This window comes from Rattus rattus, chromosome 4 (assembly GCF_011064425.1).
Source record: "Rattus rattus isolate New Zealand chromosome 4, Rrattus_CSIRO_v1, whole genome shotgun sequence".
Taxonomy (NCBI): domain Eukaryota; kingdom Metazoa; phylum Chordata; class Mammalia; order Rodentia; family Muridae; genus Rattus; species Rattus rattus.
Genome location: NC_046157.1, coordinates 52,395,003 through 52,422,846, shown reverse-complemented (window position 1 = coordinate 52,422,846; position 27,844 = coordinate 52,395,003).

The following is a 27,844-nucleotide window of genomic DNA, read 5'->3' as shown; positions in this document are numbered from 1 at the left end:
GGTCAAGCCATTGACTGGAAAATGTTTTATACAAAGGGAGTAACTTTGAGTGGTGTAACCTGATCTCAATGTATTCACTGCAGTTGTGTTCACTTATAAATTGCATCTACATCAATGATAGTGTATATGTCGTATACACCATAAACACATGTGCATAAAACTGTGACCAAAAGGGGGAACGAGATGCAATAAGGGATGCTTTGGGTAACATTGATTATTAGAGCGTTGGATCACTATTACTCAATCCTCGAAGGCATAGACGAATGTAGATCTAGAGCTTACTGTTAACAAGAAAGGCTATGAATACATATTGTAGTAGCCTTGCTGTACACATTGACCGCACCCGATCAGTTTCTCAGTACATTTATTGCTTACTATGCTCAGGAGCCTACAGAGCAAGTGAGCTTAGTCTAATTCCTTTGCTCTGGGGTGTGTAGGGCCAATACAGCCTCCAATCAGCAGTCCAGTAATCATGCTAAACCTCTCGTACCCTACCTGAAATTCTATTAGATCTCACACAGATGCTCTAATCTACAATCCACTTATCTTTGTCAATGCAAACACATCTCTCACTTAAAGAGGATGAAAAAGAGTTTATTCTAGAGTCAAATATGGGTGGCCATTGTCCAGAAACGTAAATTTAGGCTGCCCCAAATCCGTGTTCCAGCAAGGTTGCAATATTGGGATTTTTTTTTTTTTATAGTAACAATAACCACTTAGTTTACTACAAAGAGTAGCAGATTCAGTAACGGAAGAACCATCTGTAACGTGATAAGCCAAGGGAGTGTCCTCATTGGATAGGGCAAGCCTCTTTGTGTGTTTCCTTACATATAATTTTTATGTAAATGAGGGCAATTCTGATTGGTCGGTGTTCAGTCCTGAGTAGCGTTGTTATGCAAATAATTTCCCATAATGCAATTGAACCATGGGCACGAGGACCTCGCTGAGGTATTGGGGTTGGCCATCCCAGTCTGTTCTGCTGTGGCGCTGTTTTCAATCTTGAGTAGAAAGGACACTGTTTGGGGGAAACTTTCCAGATCACACTTCACTTAGAGAATGTTTCCGGTTTCTTACTGGCCCACTTCCATCGCTATACTTACTTTCTGCATGTTAGTTTAAGGGTGGAGTTTTGGTGCAAAGACGGCCTAGCGATCTGTGACCACCTTGCTTTTTGTTGTTGCTATTCTAAATCTCAGAAATAATAGTGAAGACATGATCTTAAATGAAGATACAACTATACTTAAAGGAGGAAAAAACCCACCTTGGTGGTCCTTTAAAAAGTTAAACACAAACTTACTCTTTGACTCACCTAATTAATTGCTGGATATATAGCCAAAGTAATTAAAAATGTATTCAAATAAAAGCTTTTATATACCTGTTCATAATAGCATTGTACACAAAAGCCACAAAGCCACAGGGCAAACAATCCAAATGTCCATTAAGGGATGGAAAAGCAGATATGGTATACCCATACGGTGGAATATTATTCAGTCATAAAAGGGTGTCATTGACATGACTAAGTTTTTAAACATTTTTCAAAGTGAAAGGAGCTGTGATAACAGATCATATATTGTATGATTCCATCATTTAAATATCCAGAATGAGTCACTCCGGAAGCAGACAGAAAGCTGATTGGTAGTTACTAAGGGGGCGGTTACTAAGGGGGAGGGACAAATGGAGGCAGACAGCCGATTGGTAGTTACTAAGGGGGAGGGACAAACGGGGATTTGCCTGTTTAAAGGAGGTGGTAACAATGTTTTGGGGGTGGTAACAATGTTTTGGATCTAGATAGAGGTAGTTGTACAAAGACATCAAACTGGGCATTTTAAGGCTACTTTTGTATTACATGAATTTCCACCTCAATTAAAGAGATAAAGACAGGTCAGGGGTGTGGCTCAACTGGTAAAGGGGCTTACTATGCAGGCATGATGACAACCTGAGTTTGATCCTCGGAACTCATGTGGACAAGGAAAGAGCCAGTCAATTTCACACAGTTGTCCTCTGACCTCCACACATGTGCCATGGCTCAGGCATGTGTATGTGTGCACACACACAAATATGCTTTGTAACACACTCAGACTCACAATCACACATGCAGTAATAGATAAAAAATTAATTTTAAAGACATAAATAAAGTAGGGGGAATCGCGAGGATCAGAAAAAGATGGTTCCTTAGAACTCGCTAGCCTCTGCCATGGTGGGAGTTTAGCTTGGAGTCCACAGAAGCCTGTGTCCAATCCACTCAGCCCGGGCAGCATCCACCAAGCTGGCCGTGTGTAAACCTTGGCAACAACATGGAATTTCAAAAAATAAAAAATAAAAAATCCCATGGTTTGGTATTGTCTGCTGTCTGGAGCTCAAGGGCATTGCCAAAGTACTAGAAACCACAGTTTACAAGATCCTCTCATTCTCTCTTGCACCCCTAAACCTTCCAATCTTGTCTTTAAGTTCCCCCCTGTTTTCTTTGGAATGCAGTTAATTAACTTGGAAGGGCCTGTCATCTCCGGTGAAGAATAACATGGCTTACAGAGTAAATAGCTTTCTCAAAAGAACTGCAAAAGACAGATCATATGTGAGTTCAGAGAACTCTGCTCCGTGCCAAGGTCTGTTGGATCTGAAAGGTCCTGTCAAGTTTTGGGCTCACAGCTCAGCATTTATATGGTAATTTATGTCACTTATTAACTGTGGTGTGTTTGTGGCAATCTAATTACAGCTGCCCTCCTGGCTTGTTTGGGGAAGAGCGAGCAGAGATTGTTTTGTGAGGAGACCTTCTTCTGTTGCATATCTGGGGAAGGTTGGAGATCTTCCAACCTGGGCAGATCTGAGGTTCTTGTCCTGGAGATGCTAAGGCACAGACCTCTTCAAGGTGGTTTGGGGAGCTGGCCTGGGCAGGACACCATGAAGAACCAGTACCCTGCTTTGTGAGAAGTCTGATCAGTGTTTGACGTTCTGATGTCAGATAAAGATACTGAGCTGAGATTTTTAGCTTTGTCCCTACCGTCCAAAGAATGTCCTGTTCTGGAGAACCTGTCCTTTCCCACACAGGCTTGGGTAGGAAATAAACCCACCTTCTAAGTCTTCCCCTCAGAGCATTAGGATGCAATGGGCTGTGGATGTGTACTTAGTGGGAGGAAGAAGCTGCAGGAACCAGAAAAGGGACGCAAAGGACTTTAGGTTCTGGCTGTGAGTCAAGTGGATCTGACTCCTTGACTCTAGGCCAGATCCTAAAGGAAGGCTGAGTCTTTACATCCCTTGGGAGAACCAAAGAGAGTAGCTGACAAATATTCGAGGCAAACACCTCATTGAACCCCTTAAAAGATGCCTGATAATCCTTACTGACCGTTGGACGGGTATTTTCACACCAGTGTGGCCGCAGCACGATGGGCTTCTCAGGGTTAGAACAGCACAGGGGCTTAGGGAGAAGGGATTGCCTCGCACCATGACATTTCTGTTCCTCTTTTACCTGACTGGAAAAGGATTTGTCTCGCTTGGACCTTTATAAACTCTAACGATGCCACTCCATACCGACCTGGAGCCCCTGGGACTTCAGGTGTCCCAGCCATCGGCACCTGATATGCAGGGAGGAGTCTCTCAGAAAACAAAAGATGACATGAAAATCATATAGATTTTATTGATTCTTTTCTTTTAAGAAAACCTATTCATGGGCTGGAGAGATGGTTCAGTGGTTAAGGGCACTGGCTGCTCTTCCAGAGGTCCTGAGTTCAAATCCCAGCAACCACATGGTGGCTCACAACCATCTGTAATGAGATCTGGTGCCCTCTTCTGGCCTGCAGTCACATATGCAGGCAGAATGTTGTATATAAAATAAATAAATAAATCTTTAAAGAAAACCTATTCATGCTAGAAAGGAACAAGTTTTTTTTTTTTAAGATGTATTTATTTGTTATATATAAGTACACTGTTGCTGTCTTCAGACACACCAGAAGAGGGCACCAGATCCCCATTACAGATGGTTGTGAGCCACCATGTGGTTGCTGGGATTTGAACTCAGGACCTCTGGAAGAGCAGCCAGTGCCCTTAACCACTGAACCATCTCTCCAGCCCTGATATTTGTTTCTTAATAAAGAATTTTGGAAGTGAGGGAGGGATGTGGTTATATTTTAACTTAAAAAGATCAGTTTTAAATCATGTGTATTAAGTCTATGCTCGAGGAGATACACAGAGCACAGGACAAGGGTGTTGGATCCTGTCTTAGTCGGAGTTTCTGTTTCTGTGATAGAACACCATGACCTTATAAACAACCTGGGGAGAAAGGGGTTTATTTTGTCTTACACTCCTGCATCCCAGTCCAGGATTAAACAGGACAGGGGCTGGAGCTGATACAGAGGCCAGGAGGGGCCTGCTTGTTGACTCCTCCTGGGCTGCTCAAATAGCCCAGGCATGGCCCAACTCACAATGGGCTTGGCCCTCCCCCATCAGTCACTAATCAAGAAAATGCCCTGCGGGCTTGCCTGCAGCCTGATCTTCTGGAGACCTTTTCTCAACTGAGGTTCTCTGTTCTCAGATGACTTTTTATTTAGTGTAAAGTTGATGTAAAAACCAGCACAAATCCCCTGGAGCTAAGTTTACAGATGGTAGTAACTGATTGTCTGATGTGGGTGCTAGGAACTAAATTGGGTCCTCTGCAAGAGCAGGGAGCTCCCTTAACTGCCGAGTCAGTGCAGGAAGGAAGACAGCCTTCCCCATAGCTTCCAAGAACCACAGATCTCAGCCTAAGCACCCTAATGTAGAGAGTCCAGCTGGGAGTGAGCGGTACACTTGGATTTAGAACATAAAGCTTTAGGGAAAAGAAGATAAAGTCTTGGGGCCCCAGGGCTTGATAACAAGTCCCCAGACTTAATACCAAAATCGTATTCCAGAAAAGGGAAATTTAGTGAATTTTGCACTATTAAAAAGAAAAGATATTTGTTCTAAGAAATTGTAGTGGCTTGGTCTGGAGCTGCTGTATATTCAAACGCTAAATTCTATACCCCAAGATCTGATGGTTCTGAGACGAGATCACCAGATTTTGCTGTGTAAACCTTGCCCCCTAAGTTATCCCTGTGGTCGATAAAGATGTCTACAGACTGGGGTGGGCAGAAGAAAGGGGGTGGAGCAAAGTCCCCCGGCTTGGGGTCTGAGGCAAGGACCACGAGGAGAGAAGAGAAGACACGAAGGAAGAAGTCGCTGTGAGGTAGAGCACATGGCCGTGAGCGCTGGCTGTTGGAGTAGGAGCCACCCAGGCAGAGCAAGGCAAGTGATAGCTCAGGATTTTGACAGGGAAGTAGGCAAAACAGCTTAGAGGGCTGGTATCTGCCCAGCTCTAGTGCTTTAAGGCTTGTTATAAATATAAAGGTTTTGGGTTTTTTTTTTTATTTGGGAACTGAATGATCTAAGGTGACCTAGAAGCCCCCCAGATAATAATTATCACAACAGGAAACACCCTGCAAAGAGAATGAAAGACAATGTATATCCTGAGAGAAAGTTATCTGTGAGTCCCTTATGGGCAGCGTCATTCCCTATGCAGGGGTTCTGACTAGTATAAGAGAGGCAAAAACTAGCTGAAAGAGAGAGGTGGGCAGGGGATCAAGTAAGCAAGGATGCATTCATTCTCTCTGTAAGCCAAATAAGTCCTTATCCCACCCACATGTTGCTTTTTGTCAGAGTATTTACCACAACGACAGAAATGAAACAGGCCCCAACTCCACAACACTTACAGCCCACATGTGGAACAAGGCTCAAGCAGCCAAGGTTTCATTGTCCTTGTGATGTTCTGCCGATGGTCAAGTCTGGGCATCCAGAGCCATAGGGGGAGTGGGAGAAGAGTGTATGAGGTGCTTCCCAAAAGACAAGAGAAGTGGCAAAGCTTCAGGTATGCTGAGGCACTGTGACAGGTAACATCCTAGAACCCACCATCACATGCCACCTGGGATGGTAGGAAGCTGTCAGGGAAGCTCTGCAGCCCACGATGCTCTCAGAGGGGACCAAGGCAGGCAGAGAGCCAGGAGGCCGGAGCTCATCGAAGCCTGTATTTGGACGTTCTACTTTGCTTGGCTTTCTCTCTGGGACTGGACACCACAAGAAGGAAGCCATCACCCTCCCCCGTTCTTGCCTTCAGACTCACTGCAGGACACAGACAGCAGACATGGTTAAGAAATCACATTCAGAACCATCTTTATTGAAGCCCATCTTGTTTCATACCATGTGGATTTAATGGGATTCAACGATTAGACAAAAAGTCATAAGCTAACAACATTGGCTCTTTCTACCAGGACTCCTTTGCCACACATTTTAGAGTTGGAATCAGTTGCCTGATTTATGGGGATACTGCCCACTGGGAATGCAGAGCCGTGCGCCAGAGTGGTGGGGCCTCATGTGTCCTGAGGACGGCCTGATGGAGACGGTCCAGGCTGCATCTGTTTTGCAGATTAGGAGAAACACACAAAGGAAGCTATTGTATCCCATGGTTCCCAATGGCCAGGCAGGGCTGGGGTGTCTGGGCATTAACATGGAGTGGACGGAACTGGTTCTTCTCTGGAGAAATCTTTGTCTTCTTGAGAAATACTTGAACTGGGTTCAGAAGTCCATGACTACTGAGAGGGAAGTGAGGGGTGGGCGGTTGACTCTGTCACGTGCTTTAAAGGTGTGAGTGTGCACACTGGTGTGCACGCTGGTGTGCTCGACTACAAGCGTGTGTGTGAAGAGAGGCTGACTTTGGGACGCCTTTCCTCAGCCGGTCATCCTCCCTTTACTTTTTGAGACAGGGTCTCTCACTGGACCAGAAGCTAGCTGGTTTTGTCAGACTGGCTGGCAGTGGATGGGCCATGATACAGCAAGGCAGGACTCAGGCCACCTTGCCACTCCTTGTGGCAGGGAGCAAACAGTGGAAACACCGAAAGAACTGGCTCTGTTGAGCAGGGTTTTAAGAAATACCCTTTTTATTTAGCATAGTTTGGGATTTTTGAGCTGTGAGCCTGGCTTGGAGTTCCTGCCTCGGTCAGCTGCTGGCTTGGCATAGCCTGGCCTTATCTAAGGGGAAAACCTCAGGTCAGGTTGGGCTGTGGCCATGTCTTCAGGGGCTCTGATGATTGATCTATTTGGGAGGGCCCTGCCCACTGTGGGCAGCACCAACCCTATGAGGGATACAGTACAGAAGCAAGCTAGCTCAGCATAAGCTGTGTGTCGGTCAGCGAGCAGCGTCTCCTATGGTTCCCGATGCACTTCTTGGCTTATGAAGTGAGCTCCTCGGTTATAGGGAACGTTGTACAGAATAACAGCCAGACCTGCCTTCAAATCCCTGTCCTGTTCCTTCTGTGACGTCCCTTGACGGTGGACAGTGGCCTGGAAGTGTGAGCCAAGTAAGCCCTTTCCTCCTCTGAGTTACCTTTGGTCAGAGAAGAGGAAAGGAAGCCAGAGCGGCCTGCACGCACGCACACACACGCACAGACACAGAGAGAGAGAGAGAGAGAGACGCACAGAGACACACACATAGACACACAAACACACATATACATACACATACACAGACACAGACACACACACACACACAGACACACACACACACAGACACGCACACACACACACACAGAGACACACAGAGACACACACAGACACACACAGACACGCACACACAGACACGCACAAAGACACACACAAAAACCTACAGACATACACACACATAGACACACAGACAGATACACACATGCACACACAAAGACAGAGAGAGACAGTGAGACAGAGAGACGCAAGTATACACATACACACATACACACAGAGAGACACACACACAGACACACACAGACATAGACACAGACATGCACACACACACATGCACACACACAGAGACACACAAACACACACACACACACACAGACACACACACACATACACACACACACACACACACACACACAGACACACAAACACACACACATACACAGACACACATACACACAGAGAGACACACACACACACACACAGACACACACACACATAGACACAGACACACACACATGCACACACACGGAGACACACAAACACACATATACATACACAGACATACACACACACAGACATAGACACACACACATGCACACACACAGAGACACACACACATGCACACACACAGAGACACACAAACACACATATACATACACAGACACACACACACATAGACACACACACACATGCATACACACAGAGACACACAAACACACATATACATACACACACACACACACACATGCACACACTCCCCTCTTACTGGCATCTACAGCAATGGCACACTTGACACAGCAGGCAGGCAGACACTTGTGTCATGTTGAGTTGAAGCCACGCTTCATGCAGATGGCCTCAGATTTCCCCTCACACTCACTTCCATCTCAGGACCCTGCCATGGCACCACGTCACATTGGGTTTGCATGCTTGTTGGGTCAGCTTCCTGCATTTTTAGGGCTGTAGGGTGTAGGAGAGGAAGAGCACGAGTAAACATCCATCCTCCTTACTATGTCATCTTACGGCATGCTGGTCACGTGGCTTTGAGCTTAGTCGTTGGTCTGAGGCAGTGTTTTTTTTGTGGGGGGAAGGGGGCCGCATTGCAAGCCCATTGTTTCTTTCTTTGTGTATTGTGTTCTTCGGAAAGAAATCCCTGCATAAGGCTCATAATTAGGAAATAGGGAGTCATTTCCACTTCCCTTGTGACGTACGTCATCAGACTGCTTAGAATTCTACACAAAAGGGCAGGTGAGATGGCTCAGCGGATAAGGGTGCGTGCGACCAAGCCTGATGACCCAAGCTCAAGCTCCAGGATCCACATGGAAGAGAGAGGGAACTGCAAGTTGTCCTCTGATTTCCACACGTGTGTGTCACACACACACACACACACACAAATATGTCATTTTAAAAATTTAAAATAATTCTGCACGAGAAATGCGCTTATTCTCTCCCATTTATTTATCTGACAATTTACTATATCAGTACGGGGTTGTGGATAGTAATTATGTACACGAAATGATGATCAAATGCTACTTTTAAGCGTTTGTTGCCTAAGCTGTTACACTTTGGTCATGAGAGCTCTTTCACTCCTTGCCGCATCTCTCCTATCCAATCCTGTTTGTGCAGGCTTTGGGTTTAAACTTGAACACACTTCCTTCAGGTTGGGTACGAGATGCCCATATGGTTCTTGCTCCATTCCTAAGACCAGACATCTGTCCAAGAAGTTCCAGTTCCTTCACTAGTGAATGTGAGCACAGAGCAGAATCTGGGGACAGGGGGCATGTTACTGCTGGGTGACCATTGTTCCCAGGTCCTCTCAATGGACAGGTGACAATCTGTGTGTGCATGAGTATGTGTGCGTGAGTGCGTATGTGCATGTGTGTGTGCATATGTATGAGAGTGTGTGCATGCCTGTGAGCATGCATGTGAGGGTTTGTGTGCATGCCCACATGTGCGAGTGTATTGTATGAGTGTGTATGTGTATATGTAAGAGTGTGTGAACTTGTACATGTGGGTGCCCCATGTATGAGTGTATTGTGAGTATGAGTGTGTGTGTAAGTGTGCGAGTGTATGTAAATCTGTGTGAGTGTGTGTGTGTGCATGCCCACATGGGTGAGTATATTATATGAGTATGAGCGTGTGTGTGACTGTGTGTGTGAGTGTGCATGTGTGTATGAGTGTGTATGAGTGTATATGTGAGTGTGTATGTGTGTGTGCCTGCATGTGTGAGTGTATTGTGTATGAGTGTGTGAGTGTATATGAGTCTGTGTGTGTGAGTGTGCATGTGTGTATGAGTGTGTATGAGTGTATATGTGAGTGTGTATGTGTGTGTGCCTGCATATGTGAGTGTATTGTGTATGAGTGTGTGAGTGTATATGAGTCTGTGTGTGTGTGCATGCACACATGTATGAGTGTATTATATGAGTGTGTGACTGTGTGTGTCAGTGTACATGTGTGAATGTGTGTGTGTGCCTGCATGTGTGAGTGTACTGTGTGAGTATGAGTATGTGTGTGCATGAGTGTGCATGTGTGTGAGTGTATATGTATGTGTGTGTGTGCCTGCATGTGTGAATATATTGTGTAAGTATGAGTGTGTGTGAGTATATGTATGTTTCCACAGATCATTCTGGCTTCCTCTCGTTTGTTATCTGTAACCCTCCATTCTCACAGGAAGAGACTTAGTTCTCATCACCACCATTCATTTGTGTGATTTAGGAATATATAGAATTCTATGCATATGTCTGTATAGGGGGTATGTGAACATGAGAGCAAGTGCCACAGACAGACACCAGAGGCATCACATTGCCCTAAAAGTGGACTGACAGACAGACGCTTGTAAGCCTCCTGTTATGAATGCTAGGAACTGAAGCCTGGTCCTCCGGTGCTCTTAACTACCGAGCCATCTCAGCCCTGTTGCTTTCCGTCCCATTGTACCCATACGGATTCCAAAGCTGTCCACCATGTGATTGCTAACCATGACTGTCAGCCTGCTCAGGTTGGCCATTACCTAGGGCGTTGGTAAAGCTTTGCTATGGGTGTGCCTGTGGTAGCATTCTCAGAGTAGGTTGACTATGGAGGGGTTATGTCCCTCCGGCATGGTAGGCACCATTTCATAGACACGGGGTTGGTCAAAATAAGTGTGAGAGGCGAGAGCCTGCTGACATGAGTTCTTCTCTGCTTCGTGGCCGCCATGATGTTGGCTGCTCTGTTCCATGCCCTCTCTGCTGTGCTGGATTGAGGGTCTAAAGCAGTGAGTAGCCTCGGAATAACCCTTCCCTTCTCTGACTTGTTCCTCTCATGTATTCAGCAGAGCATACTGTACACCCGTGGATAACAACTTTATCGGTGGAGAACAGTTCTGTCATGGTGTTTGCCTCAGCAGACGTTAGACGCCACTCCTCCCCACGAGTACTCAGGTGGCGCTTTGCTTCCTACAGCTGCATTTGATCCTGTGACCTGCTGATTGCCTGTGAGATTTTATTATAACTTAAATTGAAAAATGCCAGGGTAAGGGCAGGGGAGTCACTCAGGTGGTAGAGCCCTTCCTTGTCTCACAAGCATGACGTGCCTTTCATCGCCAGAACCCAGGTAAATAATACCAGGCCTGCTGGTATGCATGTGCAATCCCGCACCAGGCGATGAGATAGGCTGGCATCTGAGACTCGCTGGCCAGCCACCCTAGCCAGTGAAAGACCCTTAGAAACCACGTGGGATAATAAACAGGCCATAGCTGAGTGAAGACACTGTGAATGCTACAGTGACCCGAGCGAGTGACCCAGGAAATAAAGCATTCGCTTGTGATGTTTACTGAAAGTCAAATTTATTTTCAATTCTGCTTTCCCCAATTAATAAAACTGCCAATATCGGTACTGCTGTTAATAGGCAGTTTGACGAGACCACTGCTCTGGGCCTTCCTCTGGTGGGTATCTTCTCCACATGCTGTTCTCTTGCTGTTTAATATTTAGGACAAATGTGTAGACGTTATATATGCTGTTTTCAAGGGGTGCCAGCTACGTTAGATTTTGCTTTGAGCAGGATTATTTGCACAATTGTAATAAATGTTTTTGACACCCTTAAAAACTGAGGATGCTACCTGAGGAGTGAGACCTGGCCTGTAACTTTGGTCTCTACTTGCATGTGCAATGTCAGTGCACACTTGTGCACACACACATATACATGTACCTGTACATATATGAACACACAGTGCATAAGTGGGCACACACATCATACACATACCACACACCACATCCACACACCAGATACATACCACATGCACATACTGACACACACATACACACACACACACACACACCACAAACATACACACACATATACCATACAAATCACACATCACACAGACACACTACATAACACACACACATGCTACATAAACACATAACACATAACACACCCCATACACACATACCACACACATAAATACGCACACACAATACACACATGCACACGCTGACACACATACACCACACACATATACATCACACATGCATGCCACATCACACACATGCTATACACACACACACCACATGCACTCCCTGACACACATATACACATCACACACACACACACACACACACACACACCACATAACACATACACCTACACTACATACTACACACACCACATACATATCACACATACAAAGACAAGACAAGTTAGTGTCAGGGAGAGCCTCACAGGTGAAGAAGCCCTCTTATTTCCAACCATCAGACCCTTTGATGATGAGAAACTACACTACCATCCAGTTTTGTATTCAAAATGCCATTGGGTTTCTGGAATTTTCTTTCTCTCCAGAATCAATCCCATGATTAGAAGAAAAGTTCCTAAGGGGAATCAGGTTGTTGGACAGAAACAGAAGACAGACCAGATCCTGAGAACACTCTGGGCCGCTGTCTCACCGCACTCACACTCATCCTTCTGCCCACACTTCAGCTGAACAAACCCTTACCCTCTCCTGCCCAAAGAGAGCCCAGATGAAACCCACACAATTACCATATGCAGATACCAGTCCAAGACCACTAAGCATCTGTCTTTCAGATTTGAATATGGCTACTCAGGGTCACTCAAGTTTTTACCCAGAAGTACTCAGTCTAAAAAAAAAGACAAAAGAAAGAACAGAGTAATGACCAACCTGAAATTTTACTCTTTAATGAAAGGGAGGTGTGTGAGGTTTTCTCAGCAAGCATCTGTACCTTCATACTTCTCTCTGTACTGCGCCAAACAGATATTCAACTACTCCCTTGTGTGTTAATCTGGTCCTTCAGAGAGAGCAAGAGGGAAAGGGTACAAACCATGTTTCCCAGTATACTGGCTGGTTTTGTGTGTCAACTTGACACAAGCTGGAGTTATCACAGAAAAGGAGCCTCAGTTGTGGAAATGCCTTCATGAGACCCAGCTGTAAGGCATTTTCTCTACTAGTGGTCAAGGTGGGAGGACCCAGCCCACTGTGGGTGGAGCCATTCCCTGGGCTGGTGATCTTTTGGGTTCTATAAGAGAGCAAACTGAGCAAACCAGGGGAAGCAAGCCAGTAAGTAACATCCCTCCATGGCCTCTGCATCAACTCCTGCTTCCTGACCTGCTTGAGTTCCAGTCCTGACTTCCTTTGGTAATGAACAGCAACATGGAAGTAAGCTGAATAAACCCTTTTCTCCCCAACTTGCTTCTTGGTCAAGATGTTTGTTCAGGAATAGAAACCCTGACTAAGACACCCAGGGACATTAGTTCCTACCTCATAATTCCCTAGTTCACACTCTGTCTTCATTGGAATTAAATCATTTCAACTGTTTACCTTGAATAAAATCCTATGAATTCCTCCAAAGTGCCCGCAAAGCCAGAAAGATGGTGTTACAGAATGCAGCCTTAGCTGATCTGGTAAGACCAAGGTTAACAGTAATGACCAACTGTGATGACTTCGGATCTGCTTGGTCAGCTGATGCCTCTCAGCCTATAGTGGAGGAGGATGGAGTAAAGGGGGTGGGGTTACATGTGAGATTGTCAAGCTAGGTAGCAAGCACTTTACCCACTGAACCATTTCATTAGCCCTGGGGTAGATTTTAAAGAAGCAATACTTCCATACATAAAGATATATTTCCTGTATCATACACACATGAAACGATACCGTTTTCAATTTAGAAAGGAGATAAGTAATGCCAGGTGTAGAGTCATCAATAGCTAAGCTGAGGACGATGAAACAAGAAGTATCCACCGAAGACAAAGGGAGACATTTGTAATTACAGCTCACCACATCAACAACTCCTGTCTTCATAACTGATAGAGAAAAACCAATAAGTACACAGGAGACTGAACAATATATCAACACTGATATCACAGACGTGCCACACTTCACAACAACAGGATACCCCTGGCCTTTATCGGTAATGGAATATTCATCAAGATTCATCATATTCTGGAGCATAAAATGAGTCACAGAAATACAAAGAAATGAAATCATACGGAAGGTGTTTTCTGAAGATAATAGAATTAAATTACGACTCCATGGTGGCATCTCCTGGGGGATGGGTTCATGCATGGGAGACAAGATGCTACCTCAGGCTTACACGCTGGGGAATTCTAGTGCGATGGCTAAGAGTTCTCAAAGACAGCCAAGGAGGAAAGATCAAAATAATTAAGGAGAAGCAGAGAAGAGGAGCCATGGAGACACGGGGGGCAGAGACTCCCAGGAAGCACCAGGATGTAGAAATGACTGATGACGTCAGAGTTGAAGCAAAGCCTTTGGGTTTTGAGACAGTGAGATTATCTGTGACCTTGGCAAGAGCAACTGGTGGGAAATGAGGAAGTAAATGTGTGGAGTGTCTATTCCTCTTCCAGGCAAACCTCTCCCTCATGGGAAAGCCAAGATCATGAAAAGAAGGCAGTGGCTGAGGGGAGAGCTGAGGTCAGAAGTGAAGTCCTCCCCCGTTTCTCGGTTAACTCATTTGTTGTTTCTAAAGATAAGGCAATTTGGACATTTTGTAGACTGCACATTAAGGTGACAGTTAGGGGCTGGAGAGCTGGCTCAGCGGTTAAGAGCACTGACTGTTGGTCTCTCATCCTTAACCCTTCTTTTTCTGTCTCTCTGCTTCGTGCACACCATGAAGTGATCGGTCTTCTGCGACAGGCTGCCACTGCCATGGTGTTCAGTCCAAACCTGCATGATCCAGCAACCAAAGTCTTGGGAACCATGAACCCAAACACGTTTGTTCCTTTGAGCTGTCCTCTTGGGCATCTTGTTTATCCTGACAGAAAAAGTAATTAATGCAGTGGGGACTTAAACCCTTTACACAGAGTACCACCATGGATTCAAGGTTTAACTTTGTTCACTGTCTTTTAAAATGTAGCCCCAGCCCTAGCTTTCAAGCTGTAGACTCAAGTTTTAAGTGTCTCACCATTACAGTCACTTAGACCACTCCCTTCGTGCTTACCCTTCATGAAAGCAAGGCATTCTCCCCAAGCCTTCTTCCAGGTTATCTTTCGTTTGTTCCTTCTTGGCCCAGGCTCCCAAGGATCCTGATAGTGGTGTGTTCTATCCTTGGATCAATGGAGAGGAAGTGTCACTTGTCAACAGCTGCAGAATGTCAGGTATGCTGGTGACATGTATGAGGGGTAGGTTGACTATGGATCAGAGAAAGTATTTTTTAATTAAAAATTATATCTATGAATATTGGGCCACATATACCTATATTTACTGCATGTGAACCTGGTGCCTTTGAAGGCTAGAAGAGGCCACCCGAGCCCCCTGAACTGGGGTTACCATTGCACTGGGGTTGTGAGCCACTGGGTGGGTGTTGGGAATGGAACCTTGGCTCTCTGCAAGAGCAGCAAGCGTGCCTAACTACTGAGCCATCTCTCCGGCCTCAGAAAATGTGTTCTGAGATGGTGGGGGCAGAGCCAAGACAGCCAGCTTGTCCCAGAGTGTCACCAATGCACAGAAATAAGATGGGTGAGTGATTTCCGTAAATAAACAGTAGAATGAAGTCTTGAAGGGTCTGTGAGAAGCAGGCCTTAGAGGACGCTCTGAACCGTGAAACACTGAGGCAAACCTCTCCAAGGTGCTCCTCAGAGCAGGAACATGAGTTTCAAGCACCTCACTAAGCAGCCACTGAGCCATGTACTGAAACACGCCTAAAGTCCTGGCCCACCCAGAGGCTGAGGCAGGAGGATAACACATTTGGGGGTAGAGTGAACCAAAAAGCAGACCCTGGGTCAAGAAAAAAAAAATTAGTAAAAGTAGCAACCTGATCCAAGTTCCCATCCACCGTTGGTTCCGACATTCTTCCCAACTCCTGGTTTGAAATTCGGACTTGGGGGTTGGGGATTTAACTCAGTGGTAGAGCGCTTGCCTAGCGAGTGCAAGGCCCTGGGTTCGGTCCCCAGCTCCGAAAAAAAGAAAAAAGAGAAAAAGAGAAAAAAAAAAATGAAATTCGGACTTGGCCTGGTGGGTCCCTTCTCATTTCACCCATAAACCACCATGATTCACCTCAGAGTGTCAGGAGCTCTCCTCCATGAGATCTCTCTACTGTGTAAGCATGGGGCTCCTCTTCCCTCCCCCCGAAACTGTCTGCATTCTTTACAGCTTCTGTTTCTAGTCGGTTTAGAATTGTTAAAAGCAAAACAAAAAAAATGATACATTTTCTCATTCTTTCCCTTCTCTTCGCAGAGAAGACCTGGCTGGAGGCCAGTAATAGTAATGTGTGTAAATACGACAAAAAAGAGAGAGAGAGAAAGAGAGAAGAGAGAGAGAGAGAGAGAGAGAGAGAGAGAGAGAGAGAGAGAGAAAAGCAAAGAAAAAAAGAAAAGAAAAGATGAAGAAGAAAAGAAGAAGAAGAAGGAGGAGGAGGAGGAGGAGGAGGAGGAGAAGGAGAAGAAGAAGAAGAAGAAGAGGAAGACGATGACAACGGAGCTCAAACCAACGCTGGGAAATAACTTCTCTAAAATGTTGGTTGCTCTCCAGGGGAAGATGCTGGTGGCTGTTTATTTTCTCTGAGCAGACATGGTGGCTACAAACTGCTTGGCTTCCCAAAGCTTTTCACAAATGCATCACAGCCAGACCCCAGGCCCCCTTTGGAGCAGATTTAATTAGGATAAATGATACTAATGTGTTGGCCTGGAGACCGCTAACCATGGTCCATTTGTCCGACCATGAGGCTGAGGATCACCCTGCTGGGTCCTGACGCCACTCTTGTGCTTCTAGCTGAGTTTGAACTTGGCGTGCGCTGGCTTGCACAAGCCCTCAGGAATGTGCTGTGTGGCCTCATTCCTCTTCCCACCTGGGATCACCCGTGGTTGTGAGAGCAGAATATTTCTGCTGGTATAAGCACAGCTCACAGGCTAGCCTGAGTAGCATCCTTGTGCTCTTTAAGGACAAACCCTCCATTTTGTGGTAGATGGATACAAGTGCTTTTGACACAGAGGAGTGTAGGATCTTGCCAAGTTTCAGTATGGATGTGTGTCTGTGTTCTCTCTAGCAATGGACTGGCAACTACAGTGTGTGACCATAGTCTCTTTTACAAAAGCTGAGCCTCCACATCAACTGTGACTCCCCACTGCCTTGCTGGGTCAAACCACCCACTGGGTGCATTCCTGCAAATGCTCTTCTTCGATAATACTGAAGGGTCACGCTGTCATCTGCCAAGATCGTCCGTCCCGCAGCTTCAGTCCTTCCAAACTACCAAAGGTGTTTAGTGCTCCTAGGTAACTCCAGGACAGTGACAAAGTAACCCATTGTTGATTTTTTGTTTTTATCCTGATGGCCTTTTCTGGGTTTTAATACGGAAGAACTTGTGTCCACACCAAGGAGCTTTGACACGGAGGTGAGCAGCAAGAGCTTATTGTTGAGGTCCACAGGAGGTGGGCGAGTTTGCAAACAGCTGGCCACTCTCTGGCCCCCTGGGAATATCAGTCAACCCCAGAGACAGACAGGGTAAGGCCACCAAGAAACCTGCAGGAGAAAGCTATGGGCTTTCCCTGGGTGAACCACTAGGGGCCACAGACTCCCTGAGGGTGGAGAGGAGAGGGGTGGCACAGTTTCCAGGCCATAGGGCTGATGACTGACTGCAATAACAGTACTACTGAGACTGAAGGCACCAGCCGAAGGTCCCTGACGGTGGTTCTCTACAGGTGGCAACCCCGTTAGACAGTTCATGAACATTCGAAAGGGACATTTCAGTCAGTCACCACTCTGTGAGTGCAGACACGAGAGACTCAGCACACACACAAATTCAGCAAGACAGAGGTTGATGTCTCCGAACAAGGAATCACTCTATTGAAATGTCCTTTGAGAAATATAGGGGCCGCAGGACACCCAGGAGGATCCCACTCAGAACCGGGGTCCACCTAAGATAGGGCATATTTTGGAGTTTAAGTGTGGTGCCCTGCCCCGGTCTTTGCTGGATGGACAGGCACTGTTTGTCAGAGCACAAAACCTTCAGAAGAGCCAGTCCAATGCCAGTCCACCGTCCCGGAGTTACCTAGGAGCACTAAACACCTTTGGTAGTTTGGAAGGACCGAGGCTGCGGGACGGAAGATTTTGGCAGACGACAGGGTGACCCTTCAGTATTAGCAGAGAAGAGCGTTTGTAGGAGCCCCCTCTGCCCCTGCACTGTTCTCTGGAAGGATTAAAGATGAGCTTGGTGCTGGGGGAAGGGGCTGGAAGCAGATTTACTGCTGACTCTGTTCCTGGCACCTGTAACCTTCAGAGAACAAAGCATCCCCTGAGACCCCAAGTTTCTTCCAGCTTCTAGAAGCTTCTCTCTGTTTGCACAACCAGATTCTTTGTTCCTGAGGCACTAACGCTTCCCTTGCCCAGTTGCAGGTCTGTCGATCTCTCCCCTCCAACCAAGGCAATAAATATTTTGCGAAAGCTCAGAGCCAAGTTTAAAAAACGAAGGTAGATAAGTTCCTGGCTTTGGTTCCTGGATTTTCTGCTTTTTGCTTCATTCGGGGGCCTGCCAGGGCCTGGCTAATTGTCTCCAAGCGAAAAGATTGATTGAAAAGAGATCTTAGGCTCCCAGGGGCATAACACCCTTCATTTCACAATGGAGAATTATTTTTGTGATATTTATTTTATGATTCCTGACCCTTGTTCTAAATCTTTCTGGTGTGTTTTCATTTAAAATGTATTAACTGAAACCTGGCACGGCGACTTGGCTCCATTAAACTCCTCTACAACTTAATCCAGATTTTATTATACTGGGGCCTGAGTATCTGAACTTTAATATGGGAGGAAGCTTGGGGATGAATTGAGGGATGGCGATACTTACCCTTCATTTAACTCTTTTGGCTCCCCTTGCCAACTCACTGGAGTGTTGTGGTTGCATTTGGAAGTTGAGAAAGTGGGACTAGTCTTTCTGAGGGCTTGGTGTGCCTCTGGGTGAACGGCAGGCTCAGTTGAGTGTTTGGGGTCAGTGATTGTTTGGGGCGTGCTTATGGATGTGGGCCCCTCCCAGCAACCTTTTGAGTCCCTTAACACTCGTATCTAAACATCTTTCCGTCATAGCTCAAAAACCTTAGCACTTCCAACATGGCTCCCTGTATCTTCCCTCCAGCGGCTTCTGTACTGTGTCCACCTTGGAGAAGCAGCTGCTGTCTTCCTGGCGGTCCCTGAAAGCCTCTATCCTCTGTTGGCTCTTTCCCCCTCCCCTCAGCCTGTTTTACCCTGTTAGAGTTAGTCTGTTGGCTCCTCCCCCTCAGCCTGTTCTACCCTGTTACAATCTGTTGGCTCCTCCCTCTCAGCCTGTTCTACCCTCTGTTGCAATCTGTTGGCTCCTCCCCCTCAGCCTGTTCTACCCTCAGTTACAGTCTGTTGGCTCCTCCCCCTCAGCCTGTTCTCCTCCCCCTCACCTGTTCTACCCTCAGTTACAATATGTTGGCTCCTCCCCCAGCCTGTTCAACCCTGTTACAGTCTGTTGGCTCCTCCCCCTCAGCCTGTTCTACCCTCAGTTACAATATGTTGGCTCCTCCCCCAGCCTGTTCAACCCTGTTACAGTCTGTCTCCCCACCACACACACACCTGTTTTACCCACTGTTACAGTCTGTTGGCTCCTTCCCACAGCCTGTTTGCTGCGTGCCCACTTCCCTCCATCTTCTCCCCTCCATCCCAGGTCTGGTATTAATGGTTCTCACCTGGAGACTTCTTAGCCTCTTGCCTCTCTTTTCATCCCTGCTGTGACCGTGTTCATCGGTAGCTTCCTTTTCTATAGCCAGAGTGATCTATACCTGGAACTAACTCAGCCAACATCCCTGCCCCCCGCCCTTTAGGTGCCCCCACTGTATTTGGCTTAGAACTGAATCATTCCTCCTCCCCACAGACCCTGTGTGATCCAGCCCCTCTCCCCCTCCCAGCCTCTTACAGCCATCCCTGGGTTACCTTAGCTCACCCAGGCTCTACCAGCTTGAATCAGTCCCTGGCTAGGACGATGCCACCATCTTTTTTTTTTTTTTTCCTTTTTGGGTTTTGGAGACAGGGTTTCTCTGTGTAGCCCTGGCTGGCCTCAAACTTTCAGAAATCTGCCTGCCTCTGCTTCCTGAGTGCTGGGATTGTAGGCGTGTGCCACTATGGCCTGCACTGCCTCCCTCGCTTGCTGGGACCTTTCCCAGCTCCTCCCAGTGCAGTCAATCAAAGCATCTCTCACTCTCATTGTACTCCAGGGTTTGCTTCTGTCTTTACCAAGCACAGGCTTTTGCTCCTGCTCAGAGGCTGCCCACCAGCCTTTCTGATGGCTTCTGTTGGTTGTCAATGCGACCCACAGAGCCTCTCCCTTTGAGGCTGCCCGACACATTTCCCTGAGGGGAGCCCACCTGCTTACTGCACCTCTAACTGCAGGGTTCAACTCCACTACCTCTTTCTCTTGGGTGTTCCCACAGTATATTCACCAACGGCACAGATGGACGAAATTGGCTCTGGTTACAGATGCTAGTATTGACCATCTTGGATCTGAATGGCTTCCAAACCGGAAATAATCTTCGAACTTGCAAAGTTGGGAAGTCAGATACAATTTTAGTGTTCACATCAGATGGTTGGATGTAGTTCAAAGCCCACTGCGGGGGGGACGATGCAGAAAGCACAAGGCAGTCAGGTGGTTTGATCTGAATTGTTCCCTCTGGGCTCCTTCTGATGGCCTGGGGGCTTCCTACCTAGGGAGCAGAAGAGTGCTTTGGGATCTGAAACACAATTTCTCTATAACAGCATAGTTGTTTATTTAATATTTATTTCAGCTAAGCCAGGGGGCATGGGAGGAAGGAATGAGACCTGATCCTTGATTGTACTGGGGTAATGAGTGGAGGCCAGCACTGATACTTTGACTTATCATGGTGTGTCCAAAACTGTCCCCCTGAGGAGGGGAGGAGGTTCTCTGCTTTGTGGGCTGAGCCGTTTCTCTGTCAATCCATGTATTGAAGTCCTCATCCCTAGAACCTCAGATCGCAAGTCGTTTTAGATAGAAACGAAGGGATAGATATGATGTCACAGGAATGGGTTCCCAATAAACTGTGACTGGAACCCTTAGAAGGAGAGGCAACAGACTAAAGAGACACCTGCAAATTAATCCACAGAGGAAGACGACACAGGAAAAACCAAGCTCCACCAACCTCTTGACCTCGACTTCCTCTCCAGAACAATGGGGACACCTTCTCATTGTTTAAGCCCTCTTGCCTGTGAGGTTTTGTTAAGGCAGAGCCCTACGGAAGGCCAGGCCAAGCAAACAGGAGCCCTCCCCACCTCCCTCCCCACTGCTTTCTTTACCGGTTTATCCAGACAGGGTTTGTCTGTGTAGCCCTGGCCATCCTGCAACTCCTCTTATAGACCAGGCTGGCCTCAAACTCAAAGATCCGCCTGCCTCCGTGGGGATTAAGGGCGTGTGCTATCTCCCCAGCCAGGCTGGGTTTTTTGTTTGTTTGTGTTTGTTCTGTTTTTTTACATTTTTTATTCCAGTACGAGTTGGTGTTTGAAATCTTTTCTAAGTTTCGTATCTCATGTATTCCTATTAGAATGCCAGCCCCATAAGGGTAGAGACAAGCTCTGTTTGTCCTGCAGCCTTTTCTGTGAAAGAGTTCTAATACACCTCAGGTGCTCAATGTGGCGTTGGAAGCAAACGGCTGGAGTACTACTGAGAAGAGATGACCTCTTATGGCACGGGGTGGTGTCCAGGATTGCGTGAAGCATCTGAATTGATCTCCCACTCTCACGGGGCAGAGAATGGAAGGAAATACATCCCCGGAGTGAAATACATGAGCAGGACACCGAAGTAAACACCCCGTGTTTCTTCTTGGATTTTGTTCAGTCACTGAAAGGGTTTTATTATTTTCCCAACAAGCCGGTGAATTAGCCTCATTTTCCGATTGTAGCTGAAATGGTTTCCCTGGCTGGCCTGTCTTCTCCACTCAGGTTTACTTTTCGGCAGCTTCCCCACTAGGCCTGAAACCTGTCACGCTGCAGCCTTCCCCGCTGGAGCTGCTCTCATGGGTGCCCATTTATCTGTTTATACTCAGGCAGTCTGCCTTCGAAACCACGCACAGAATAAGCCTCTTCCCTTCATGAAGTAGCCACTTAGGTATTTTATGGCAGTCGTTAAAAATAGACCAATATAGTTCCTGTTCCAGGCCTCTTTGATGGGTTCTGTGTTAGTGGTGAGTGAGGCCACTCAGGGAAGAAAGACACCAGAAAAGCAGACATGCGTGGCATGCAAAAATCACCAAGAAGATGGGATGGAGGAACGGGTGAAGCAGGCAGAGAAGGTTTGCTAGAAGTGTCAAAGGAAAACCTCCCGTGTGTTGCCCTTGGCCCATGGAAGAATTCTCTAAGAAGGGCAGTCTCCAAAGAGTAGCAATTGTGTTTGGCAATTGTGCTATGGGTCAGATTTTAGTGGCAAGATAGGTCATTGTGTCAGAGTGGAAGGTCAGAGCTGGCTTGCAAGATCTCAGTGTTGACGTTTCAGACATTTCAGGAGCTATTAAAAATGTTGCAAAAACCACATTTTGTAAGCTCGAAATTAAATAAGCTTCGCTCTGAAACAAATCTAATAAATATTCGAAGTTCTTCATTTTCTTATTGTCTCCTTATCACCTAGATCTGAGGCCTGGATGTCACTCTGCAGGGAGCTCTGTGCAGCTCTTCTCTATTCCGACATGTTGGCAGCTTGAGCTCAGCTGCAGCGGAAGCCTTTACCCCAGGGCAATTGGCAAAGGGACGGAATCAGGGTCTTCTCCCTAGAGAGCGATGCTCATTGCACGAGTCATTACGGTTGGAGGTGATGCGGGAAGGAGCCTCAGTGGGTGGTGGTGTGGTTTCTGAGATGGAGAGAAGATAAAACGGAACCCCGAGGAGGTACTGACTCGGATTCCCCAGCGAAGCACAGGGGAAAACTGCTGTGCGTGGACACAGGAAAGCTGTGTTTACACCTCCAAGGTGATGAGAGACCTTTATGGTTTCCGTGTCCAGACCCATCAGTCCTGCGTTTGATGCTCCTCCCTTAACAAAAGAAAAAAAATCTCTCCTGAAAATTTGCTCTTAACCTGTTACAGGTGCGTGGTGACGGGACAGACGGCCTGTTCCGCTTGTACCGACTCCCCTGCACGGAGTGGCTGGACAGATGTTTACTCTCCCTGTGAGACAGTCGGTTATGAGTCAGCAGGACGCTTACCTCGGTGTGGAAATGGTGACAGGAAGTCTGGGAATTCAGAGTAAATGACATCAATTAGGTTAGACTCCGAGAGCCTCTGCCTTGGACCACCTCCTGGCTTTGCCCCTCTCCTCTCAGGTTCCTCTGTCTCCTACAGGGCAGAGTAGCAGGACTGTCACTAGGTAAGAGCGGCCCAAGGGGCCAGGAGTAGGAGTAGGGGAGCAAGGTGAACACACACACACACACACACACACACACACACACACACACACACACACACACTGCATGCTACAAAACACGCATTCTGACCTTTGACCCCTTCTGACCCCTCCCCGGCTTCCTGAACAGCACTGTCACTCCCCGAGGCCACCAGATATTTCATTACCTTATGGAGTCCACTCTCCGAAGCCACTTCCTCCCAGTTGGGTTCTTGGGTCATTTCCAGCTTTTTGTTTTTTTTTAAAAATATGTGGCAGGCCTGAGACATCTTTCTGCAAATATGTTCTTGTTTCTTTGGAATTATTCCGCAGGACATTTTCCCCCTTGAGGCCTGACTGGGTCAGAGAGGAGGGGGATGATTTTATGGTTTGTGACATACTGCGATGCTCGGAAGTTGTTTTCCCCCTACTCACAGTGTCACCAGTAAAACCTGGGCTGCCTGTTTCCCCAAGCCCCGCCAACAGTTTTGTCATTTTTATTTGTTGTTGTTGTTGGTTTTTTTTGGTTCTTTTTTTTTTGGAGCTGGGGACCGAACCCAGGGCCTTGGGCTTCCTAGGCAAGCGCTCTACCACTGAGCTAAATCCCCAACCCTGTTTTTTTTTTTCACTCCTGCTGTTTCCTAATTGCAGGACAAACCGTGTAGCTGGGGAGAAAGAATTAGAAAGAAAGGGAGGGAGGGAGGGAGGGAGGGAGGGAGGGATAGGAAGAATCGTGGTGCCAGGGATATGGGCAGTTTGAATAAAGAACAGAAAGAGTGGAGAAATATCTTATCATTCAAGTGAGACAACAGGAAAACGCAAGAGGGTTTGGCGTTTTTAAAGGCTGGAAACAGAAAGACCACAGACAGACAGGCACACAGACAGACAGACAGACACACACACACATTCTGAAGGGAAAGCAGTGAAATGCCTTGTAAAAATGAAGTGAAAATGGAATTTGTTTTGTTTTCCCCTCGGCACGTTACAATGCAAAAAGAATGGGTGGAATTACTAAAATTTGGAAATTTAACTGACGCTTTGTTTTTGTGTCTGTGAAATATGTTAAGTCAAACACAATGAGTGTGGTGTGTATGTGTGTGTGGTGGGGGTGTGGTATCGTCGTCCTCTGGGCTCAGACTCTGCTTCCCTTTGACTAAACAGAGCCGGAAGCAGGCGCGTGGAGCACACTGTCAAACTGGCTCCTGTGGTTTGAACCCTCAGAAACCTCGTGTGGACATTCCTGGTGTTTGTCAACGACTATAGCCATACGAGCACATTCCTGCAGGAAGACAGTGCGTTTTATCTCGGTCATGTGGGGGATATTTTAATAAGATTCCCTCTGGAACTATCGAGACGGCTCAGTGGTAGGGACATATACAGCCAACCCCGATGACCTGAGTTTGATCCCAGAGGCTGACATGGTGGAAGGAGCTGTCTTCTTACCTCCATGCGTAGCCTGTGGCCCACACATGTGGCCACTAAAAAATGTAATAAATCTCCCCCTCCCCCCGCAAACTGTCAAACTCATATGTTTTGGTGTCTCAGAGGATCCTGTCAAAGGAAATGATCTGACAGAGCCACTGAGTTATTTCACAAACCACACTTACGTCCCGGGGATAGGAAGATGTCTTTGGGGCTGCTTCTGCTGTGCCCGGCATCTGGCTTTTTAGGTCATTGATGAGTAGAGAAACCGCCCATTATTTCTAGCCTTTGATTTAGGGCGCTGAGATTTCCTAGTACGCATATGCTGACCAGCGGTGGGTTCCTTTCGACAGCCTGAGCTACAAAGTTCAGCATGGTGCAGAGGCAGATTCCGGATAAGCTGGCTGAGGGCGCAGCCTTAGCCTGCAGTACAGGAATGCATCCCTGCTCACTGGGTGGAATTGAATTCCCCAAGAAGGGGGAATTTGTTTTTCTCTGTTTTAGCCCATTCATCTTCACGACCTCGTCCCTTGGAAATGGTTCCATCTTGGAGACCTTTTAGCCCGGTCCTCCTACCGCTTACTGGTGCTCCTCCTCTGGCACCTCTGCTGGTCTTCACTCCTTCACCTCGCTGGTCAGAGCAGGAACTGAAGCCTCCTGGGTTCCTTCTACATCCGCCAGCCCAGGGCTGACAGTCTTTCCATGGCATCCTTCTCTCTGAAGCTCTGATCCCGTATCTCCTCACACTCGTCCACTGCACAGATGTATCTCCCTGGCTGCCACCATCCAGCAGCTCAGGTCCCAAACTCCGGGTCTTCTCCGAGTTGTCCTGACTGACCCTATGGGTCCCCGGCTGGACTTTCTATTCTCACCTGAGCACCAGATTTAAAATCTCTCACAATGGTGGAGAGCTCCCCCTACTCCAAGCTTCCCTTGCTTCCCTTGTAGGAACACCACCCTGTCTCCCCACATGCCATACCCATGCAGTGCTCTCGGGCTTCCCAAAAGGCCACGCTGGTCTCTTCCTTTGCTCGGGCCCTCTTGGCATCTCCCATGATTCCATAACTGACAACACTTTATCTAAGACTGCGGCAGCGGTGGCGGTGGTGGTGGTGGGGGTCTTCCCTCTCTTTAGAATCTGGCTTCACAAAGTGAACTTTATGTCTCTCTGACATTCAGCATGAACTGTCCCTATGAGACTCACTTCCCTGTGTTGGGTCTGTGAAGTAACAGTGTGCTGGGCAGTCTCTGGTTCCCAAGAGCTCAGGCTACATTTTCGGAATGTCTGTGATCTACCTGGTACACACAAACCGTGATGGTTTGCATGTGCTCATCCCAGGGAGCGGCACTATTAGAAGGTGTGGCCTTGTTGGAGGAAGTGTGTCACTGTGGGGGTGGGCTTGGAGACCCTCCTAGCTGCCTGAAGATGTCCAGTCTGTTCCTGGCTTCCTTCAGATGAAGATGTAGAACTCTCAGCTCCTCCTGCACCACGCCTGCCTGGGCGCTACCATGCTCCCATCTTGAAGACAATGGACTGAACCTCTGAACCTGTAAGCCAGCCCCAATTAAGTGTTGTCATTTATAAGACTTGCCTTGGTCATGGTGCCTGTTCACAGCAGTAAACCCTAAGACACAAACCTACTGTTTAAAGAACACACTATTGGAACTTTCCATTAAGTTAATCATATCAAAAAGTGTAAAAAGGTCTTGGAACACAGCTTCCTAATTATTTTCCCAATTGCTTGGTGTCCTGAGAGCATTAGCACATGGCAGAAATATGTTAAGGTGATATAGCGTTATGTCTCTCTTCCCGATTGCCCGTTCTGTGAGGTCATGCCAGTAGCTGGAGTAGCTTTGGGACTTTGGGATCATAGACACCATGTCTCAGCTTGTTTCTGTTCTGGCCCAAACGGCCCCTCGCTATTTGCTATATTTGCCGGGTTTCAATACATACGAGAGTCCTAGAAGTTATAAATCGTTTCACATTGGTTCTATGAAAACACTCCACATGGTTCTTCCTCATTCCTCCGGAGAGGGCTGCTGAACGTGCTGGCATATGTTATTGAGGCTATTCAACTCACAGCAGACACGCAGGCCAGTTGTAAGCTCTAGTGATTACTCACCAGGTCAAGGTCAAGGCCAAGACACAATAAACCAGGCCAAAATAGAGGGGCCGCAGCACAGCTGAGGCTGTGACAATGTTATTGAGAACTATTGGACTTTTTATCCCTTTATCAGAAACGGAAAGTAATGACTGTCGCCAGGATCAATACAGTTGTAGTCACCAGGACACGGGGACATTTGCAAGTTATGCAGGGTTGTACACGAGATTAACGTCTAAGAGCAATTGTCCTGCCAAGCTTCCACACTTCCCCGACCTCCAAGGGAAGGTACAGAGAAACACAAAGAGGCCTGGATGCTTCACTGAGGAAGTGCATCTGTCTCTCCAGAACTGGAAGGCACAAGGTGCCCCAGGAGGCATGGACTCTAGCTTGTGTCCCAGGCAGCTAAGCCAAGCCAACTCCATAGCTCCCTGCACCAGCAAACCTATAGAAACTGAAAATGAACTTATAAATCCAATCCACCACACATCCCGTCTTAGCCTGTCTGCCTTCTAATGTAGAACACTAACATTAGCCCAGAGTCAGGGAAATAGCTAACGGAAGCCTCTCGTTAGAATTGATACTGTCCTGAAGGTGACACGGCAACCGCACACCATTAAAACCCTCCGAGTTGACCCACTGTGTGCTGGCACTGTCTTTGCTTCTCTTACTGGGACTTTTTTTTTCTTCCTCCTACCAACTGTGCCTTTGCCGTCTCCCTTTGTAAACTCTTTGTTCAGCCAACAGGATCCATGTAGACTCCTCTCCGTCATTCGTCCCCTGCGAGAACTCTCTTGTATTGATTTTTTTAATCTACTTCTAAATCCTTTGTGTCCTCAACTATACAACCGAGTACTTAATAAACTATGTTCTAGTGAATCACTTCTGTCCCTGTCGTTGTTCCAATCTCTTCCCTGTTGCTGTGACCAGAACACTCTGACCGAATGCAACTTAAGGGAGGAAAGAACTTGTTTGGCTTACACTTCCGGGTCATAGT